This window comes from Tupaia chinensis, unplaced genomic scaffold, assembly GCF_000334495.1.
Source record: "Tupaia chinensis unplaced genomic scaffold, TupChi_1.0 Scaffold000097_1, whole genome shotgun sequence".
Lineage (NCBI taxonomy): Eukaryota > Metazoa > Chordata > Mammalia > Scandentia > Tupaiidae > Tupaia > Tupaia belangeri.
Genome location: NW_006159559.1, coordinates 7,022,530 through 7,030,683, shown reverse-complemented (window position 1 = coordinate 7,030,683; position 8,154 = coordinate 7,022,530).

The window sequence follows — 8,154 nt, the reverse complement described above, 5'->3', positions numbered from 1 at the left end:
GAATACCCTGTATATTGGCTCAATAAGGCTATTACCATACATGTTATCATTAACAAATAATTTTCCATTTCTTATTTCTTACATATTTTGCTTCCCCCCCCCACTTGATTCCCTACCTTTTACCCTCTGCCATTTCTCATCCTCCTCCCACACTGTCTCTGGTATCTACAGTTGCTTTCCATGTCTTTTTCTTTTTTTCACATTTTATTGATTCACAAAAGATCTTAATTAATCTAAATATTTTCAATAGCAAGAACAGTTAATACATACATATCTGTGAACTCATGTCTGACTTTAGGCATAAATGGAATGGAACATACTATAATGTAACACCAAGCTGGGACAATATAACTTACTGTAGTCATTAAATATGTATTTATTATGCATTTTTAACTTTAAGAAACACAGTTTTAGTTTTAATTGATCAAAATAAAAAAAATGTTAAGAGAAGTTTGCTTAAGGCTTAAAGCTAGGAAAAAGTTTAGAATTCAGTTCAAACAGTAGGTAGATGGACTTATCAACAGTTCAAGAGAAGACAAAAATCCTTAAATCTGAAAAACAAAGCAGAGAACAATTATCAGTAATGTTTTAGTCAAAAGTCATAAAATTCTATTTCACCAGCTCAGTCTCATGTAATTAATCTCTCTTCTGTTGAATTTGTAGTGTTACTGTGGTCTAATCTTTCTGTTTAAATTCTGAAAGTTAACATTTAACATTATTATTCATCTTGCCAGACCTGTCCCTACCATTAAGTTAGCCATTCTCTTGGTTGTTTTTTGTACTCTTACTTCTGTATTTCTGACTTTAGTTTTCTGGGTATAGCACTCCTTTTAGAACTTCTTGGAAGCTGGTCTGGTGTTGGTAAATTCTTTCAGGTTTTGTTTATCTGAGAATGGTTTTGTCTTCTCTTTTCATATGAAGGATAATCTTGCTGGCTATAGTATTCTTGGTTGAAATTGTTTTTCACTTGATACTTTGAATATATTTTCCCATTCTTTCCTTGCTTGCATTGTTTCCGATAGGTCCAACATTAGCCTGATGGCATATCTTCTGAAAGTAACTTGGAGATCTTCTTGGGTTGATTCTGTGGGGTCCTTTGTATTTCTTAGATCTGGATATTTAAATGCCTCTTTAAGTTTGGAAAGTTTTCTTCCAGGATTTCACGGAATAGGTTATTAATGCCCTTATTAGTTTCTTCACCTTCTGGGAAATCAATTTGGGCATTTAATGGTATCTAGTATTTCTCGTATATTATTCTCTTGCTCTTTTTTTTTTTTTGGTTATTTTCTCAGCCTTTTTGGTGAAATTTTCCAGGTCAGAGGTTCTGTCTTCCACATCTGAGATTCAACTTTCTGCATGATCTAATCTTATTTTAATACTTTCAAGGGAGGTTTTGATTTCCTGTATTACAGCCTCCATCTCTAACAGTTCTGTTTAATTCTTTTTTATGGTGTATATTTCCTCTTTCAGATCTTGCAAGAACTTCCTTACCTCCTGCAACTTGTCTCTTTTCTCCTACATCTTCTGGAATTCACGGTCTCTCTTCTCTTGCATCTCTGTTAACTTTGTCACTATAAATATTCTAAATTCCTTATCTGACATTTACATGAGTTACACTGTATTGTCTGTGGAGGATGAGGAGTCATCCTTTTCCCTTAGGGAAGAGATATTTTCTTGGCTTCTCATACTTCTTGTGCCCCTGCTATGGTTTCTTGTCATCTGATGGATTATACATTTTTTCCTCATTTTTGGAGTTAAACCTGAGCATTCAGAGGCATGCAGGAAGTGTTCCGCAATTTCTCTGCAGTTCCCTTTCTCCCTTTGTGCAACAGATTCTGTAAGAATTGAGGATTATTCTGACCCTACTAAATCTTGGGGTCAGGAGGGTGAAGTCTGGGCAGAAAATCTTTAGTTGTCCTTGTTCCTGAAAGGGGCCACTCAGAGCTCAAATGTAGATGACTGTGATTAGCCTTTCTCGCTAGATCTTGGGGTCAGGAGGGTTAGCATATATATATTTTTTAACTCACTAAGTCAAACACCTCAATTAAAAAATGAGCCAAACATTTGAAAAGACATTTCACCAATGATCTACAGATAAAAAATAAGTACATGAAAAGAGGCCGAATACCATTAGTTATTAGAGAAATACAACTGAAAAACACAACGAAATACTATTACGCACACATATTAGAATGGATAAAGTTAATGACATGTTACAACACATGGACAAGTATGCAGAGCAACCAATATTCACATACCTTGTGACGAATTTAAAATGGTACAACGAGGGGCCAGACAGCAGTACAGCAGTAAAATGCCATGGTCTGCTAGGCTGACCCACATGGTAAAATTCCAGGTTCATTCAGGTCTTGAGACCCTGAGTATGTATTTGCCCATGACCTGGGGCTGGCTGAGGCTAGAAGTAGATTGTACTACCAAGACCCTGTTAAGAGTGCTATCTCTCTACCTCTCTTTTATAAACGGAAATAAATAAACAAACAAGATTATGAAAAACTGAAATGATGCCAACATTTTGAAAAACTATTCAATGATTTAAAAAAGAAAACACCTGTCTACCATATGACCAAGATGTTCCCCTCCTAGTTACATAAGAGAATAAAAACATATGCCCATACAAAGACTTGTAAGCAAAGATGCATAACAGTTTTATTTGTTATAACCCAAATTGCAAATAACCCAAATATTTAAGTGGCTAAACAAATTTTGGTGGGTCCACACAATGAAACACTATTTGGCAATAAAAGGAAGGAAATTCTTGATATACACAACATGCATGAATCCAAAATAATTATGTCATGTGAAAGAAGCCAGGCAAACAGAGATGATACTGCATGATTCCATTCATATAAGTATCTTAAAAACACAAACCAATATGTAGTGACCAAAGCAGATCCCTGGTTACCAGAGGGAAAGATACAAAAAGAAAGAGAGGTTCCAAAAAGTGTGAGATATCTTTTGTGGGTGGTGGATATGTTCATTACCTTGATTGTGGTGATGCTTTCTGGCATGTATACATACATCAAAATGTATTAAACGTATACTTTAAATATAATCCATTAGATTTAGAATATCTAATTGCTTCAACACAACTTTTTACACCTCCAAGTTGTTCCGGAAAATGCAATGTTTGACTAGAGTAAGATATCGGCCCTCATCCTATCTACCCACTGCAGGACAGGGAATAGCTTCTGTCATATAAGATATATTGTATGTAGCATCAATGGATTTTGCATATGCAATGTTAGTCAGATAATATCTAGACATGCAAAATGTCAAGACTATATGACAATATTAAAGAGAAGCAGGCAATGGATGCGAACCCATAGATAATCCAGAATTAGTGAATAAAAAATATAAGATAACACTTTGGAGGGGGGAGAGTGGGCAGAGTATTAGAATTAGTGAATAAAAAATATAAAATAACACTTTGGAGGGGGGAGAGTGGGCAGAGAGCATATGCAATTGTCAGAGAGAAACAGAGGTAAACAGAGAGAGGAGAGAAAGCACCCCCAATGGGCGTAGTCATGCCTCAATCCCTTCTCCTCCATTTCTCTATCCTGTATAGGTTCTGGGCACTCGGGCACATGCACTGGTATCTTTTTCAAGCTGTTGAGGCTGGGCTCTGGACTGTTCAGTTGTCCATGTGGGATCTGACTCCCTTAACCATAAGGTCACAGGGTCAACCTAAATAATTACTTTTAGAATGTTGAATAACAGAGGAAATAAACAAAATAGTTGAGAGGATGGAGATTTTCACCAGAGAAATATTCTAGAATGTATTTTTTAAGAAGAATCCAACAGGGATTTTTCACCAGAGAAACATTCTAGAATGTATTATTATTATTTTTTTTTGGAGAGATTTTCACTGTAGGGCGCGTGCGCTCGCCAGACAGACAGAGAGAGACATAGAGACAGAAAGCGAGAAATCACCCCCCAGGGGGGATGGTCACGCCGCAATCCCTTCTCCTCCATTCTCCTCTCAGGATCTTGGGCACGCACGCAAACGCGCCTGGCATGAGTTTTAAGCCACCGGGTCCAGGACATGAGCCGCGGTCGACTACGTGGGAGTCCAGCAACATAGCCATTACGCTAACTGCTGGTTCCCTAGAATGTATTTTTTAAGAAGAATCCAACAGATATTCTGGAACTGAAGAAATGAGTAGGCTTGCAGTTCTAGAACAATGGTGAACCGAGCTAACTGGGATTCCTTTTAAATAAAACTTTTAATAATTTTAAAATACAGCAACAAAAATATTATAAAGCTAAACATGAAGGAAAAAGAAGTTCTCCAGTAACAGGTAAGAATAATAAAAAGGCCAGAATGATAAGCTTGGGGACTGATGACTCAGTGCCCTGGCAGGAGTGGGGTGATACAGCCTATTCTTCTTAAGGATTCCTATTAAGGAAAAAGCAGTTCTTTCAGTGACTCTTCTGTAGGGAGTCTCAGTAAAGCAAGACTCAAAGAACTCCACACATGGGCACATAAAAGGGATGAGGAAAATGGTTCTTTCAGAATCTCTAGGCAGAAAAAGTTCTCTTTAGACATCCATACTCCAAGCCTGTGCCTCATGTGCATGTGGAATTCAAATTTATATAGCACTTGGGATGTAGGAATCCTTAAGAAGAAAAAATATAAAATTAGATTAGATTGGAGTCCATTTTAATTATCTCATTTTATCTATATCTGCAACAACTCTATTTTCAAGTAAGGTCATATTCTGAGGCTCTGAGGCTTAGGGATTCAGCATATGAGGTTAAGGGGCTAGTTTGACCCACAGGAGGGAGCATTTGACGAAGACTAGACAGAGATGGAGGAACGGGCCAGGTAAAGCATGTCCCAGAGAGAGGGATCAGACAGGTCACGGCCCTAACATGGGGGCATGTCTGATGCTTTCGGGAGACAGCAAGGAAACCAGTGTGGCTTGAGCAGACTGAGTCAGAAAACAGCAGTTGATAAAACTGGCAGGAGGAAGGGAGGAATAGATTACATAGAGTTGAAGGTCATTGTAAGGACTGGAGTTTTTGCAGTGAAGTGGAAAGCCATTGGAGGATGTTGAGCAGGGAAGTAACCTGACTTAACTGATATTTAAAAGGATCATTTAGACCTTAGGATGAGGTCTAGACCTATTACGAAGACTCTTATAGTAGACTTATAAATATTAACTTTACTCAGGGGCAGCTTAATGCCTAATAGAATTCACCTATTTTGTTGTTGTTGTTATTATTATTTTGGGTTCTGGTAGTGCCCACTCAGACTTCTACTAGCTAGTACTTATTCTTAGCCACTGGTGATGTTGGCCAGTGTCAAAATAGAAGCCACCTTACCCTGAATGGTTTAGGGCTACAAAAGGTCATGCCCCTGTTTCAAGAGGGTGTAATCTGTACCCTAGAGTTTCCTGTGAGATCAGAGTGAGGCTACTCAACTTACAGGACACTCTTGTTAGCTTTCCCCCTGCCTTAGCTGCTTCCGTCATCTTCTTCCGATAGCGATAGCTCACCTCTAGTAAATCACTTCAGTGAGAATCCTCACCTCAGGCTCTGCTTCCATGAAACCTGACCTAAGACACTGTTGTTTTCTTAACTATCTTTGAGGTTATTGTCTCTTTAATACGATTCATCTCAATTTACCTCACACATTTCATGTAGAGCCAAAGGTTGGTAGCTCTTAGATTCACTGGGTACTAAAGGGAGAGAGATTCACAGGAACCTTAACAGGACCTTCACACCATAATCCACCTCCAGCCCCAGCCTGGATCACAGGCACATGCATGTGCACCCACCGTGTCGGACCTTCCACGTGGGTCCATCGTTGCAGAGCATTATGCTGTTGCTGTTCCACCAGCTGGCTGCAGGGTAGGCTCCTACACTGATGCTTATACTTGACACGATTCTGCTATCTAAGGAGGTGGTCTTGGGATGAAGCCTAATACTGTGTTGTGCTGAAGTTTTAATACTTATCCTTAATTTTATCCATGCATACATACTCAATTGATCTGGGTCAGATCAGACTCTCATTATTTGTTTAAAAGGCAAATCATAACTACATGATTTCCATAGCCCAGTTCATACCTGAGAGTAACAGTACAAATCAATTCAAAATCTCCTACCCATACAAAATCTGCATCCTAGGTCAAGACTGGGGGAAAAAATAGAATTTATCTGCTTATATACAGGAGAAAGAAATAAAATAGGAGGAAGAAAACCTTTGCTCCCTGGAGCCTTGATAGAAAGCATCCTGGAAATGTAAATACATGTCTCCCTCGTGTCTATGGATCTTATGACCTAGGGATGTCTCCAAGGTCAGGAGAACCTATTTTCCCTTGAAATATAAATACAAACCTCTTAGGTCAGGCATAGTCCTCACACTGTGTACGTAGTTCCAAGCCTGCTCTTATCCCAAGACCCCAAGTTTTCAGCAATATTTATTCAAAAGCCCCAGTTCTAGAGAAACAAGAATATTTTCTCTACATTCATGTGTCTGCCTCAGGAACCACCTCTGGTCATAGGCTGGCCAATTTTGCCTTCCTCAAGCTGCCTAAAAGCCTGGCCTAGCTGTAAAGATATCTTTTTGTACCATTGTCTGTTTCTGGGTGGCACAATGGATTATGGTCCTACCACTAACAGATAGTATTTCAGTAGATAATAAAACGGATCATATATATAGTGTATGTTTTGGCAGTCTTGACAGCTTTCAGAAAGACAAAATCCATTGAATTTAACCAGAGGTAATTTGTACATTTCTGAGAGAGAAATTAAAACATTTCAAAAAATCGCCATAATTCTTTCTGCAATTAAAAAGAATCCCAAATGACTTATATATTTAGTGGTGGGAGACAAGTTTTTCAAGAGCCTCTCACGTTTCTGCATGTCTTATGAGCAGAGGCACTGGAAGCTTTGCCTCAACTGTGTATTCAACAATGTTTGGAGAGTGAACAGCCTTTGGAGAGTGAACAGCCTCCAACAGGACATTGGAGATAGTATCCCCGTCTGGAGTAGAGTTAGGCTTGCTTACTGTCTAGTATGAAAAAAACAATGTCAGGGTCAGGCTATGGTGCAACAGTAAATGTGATGTTCTACAAGGCTGACAAACAGGGGAGGGTTCCGGGTTCACATGTGGAGATCTCTCTGAGCACACAGAGCATCCACTTAACCATAATCCAGGGATGGCTGAGGGTCGGGAGTGGATCGTGACTTCAAAACCATAGCAGAGTTTTTAAGGAAATAAAAAGCTGAGTGTATGAAAACAAAGAACATGAAAAAAAATTCCTGTTCAATCGAGTACATTTATTTTGTAGTTTAAGCAAGACAAGTAGTGAACAAATTCATAACAAAAATGCCCCCAGAAAGTAGCAGCTGGTCATGCATGCAACTGACTATGCATGCAAAACCAGGTTGTTTCCAATTCCAGAGTGCAGCTGCGAGTCCTTCATAAAGTTAACTCTGTGTTGCCCATGTGTGCAGGCCACCTGGAATATCTGTTCATGGCTATTTACAACCCATTTACCATGTCAATTCAAAGTCCACACTAGGAAATCGACCATCACCCATACATCTGCCAACTATATGGCCAGCAGGGTAAATAGCATGTTTCTTGTTCTTGTAGAAAATGGCACTGCAGTGTGACACAGACACACACACACACAAACACACACACAGACACAAAGAAGGCACTTCCTCTTACTCAGAGGACAATCTTCCCTATGTTTCTTAGAGACAAAAATGCCATGCAATGTACCATGGATTCACATTCATTCTGATAGGGGCAGGGCAGGTTTGAGCATGGATGGTTAGAGGTCCTCTGAAGAGCTGTTTCAACACAACCCAGCAGACATATTGGCCACAGTGACTGTAAGAAGAGTCTCCTGACATCCTGACAGACATCCATACCCTCTGACTAAAGGTAAGCTCATTACTTGCTGGGATCCTACAACAAGAGATAGAAAGTAGTGCCTAAATTGCGTAGTTGCATGTAAATCCTAGACTCCTCTGAATGCAAAGTCATAAGTTCACAAAGAATCAGGGCTGAGTAGATCATCTCCTCTAGACTGTGCTGGCCTGGGACCAGCAGTTAGTATAATGACTATGTCACTGGATTCCCACGTAGTTGACCACAGTTCAAGTCCCGGACCCGGT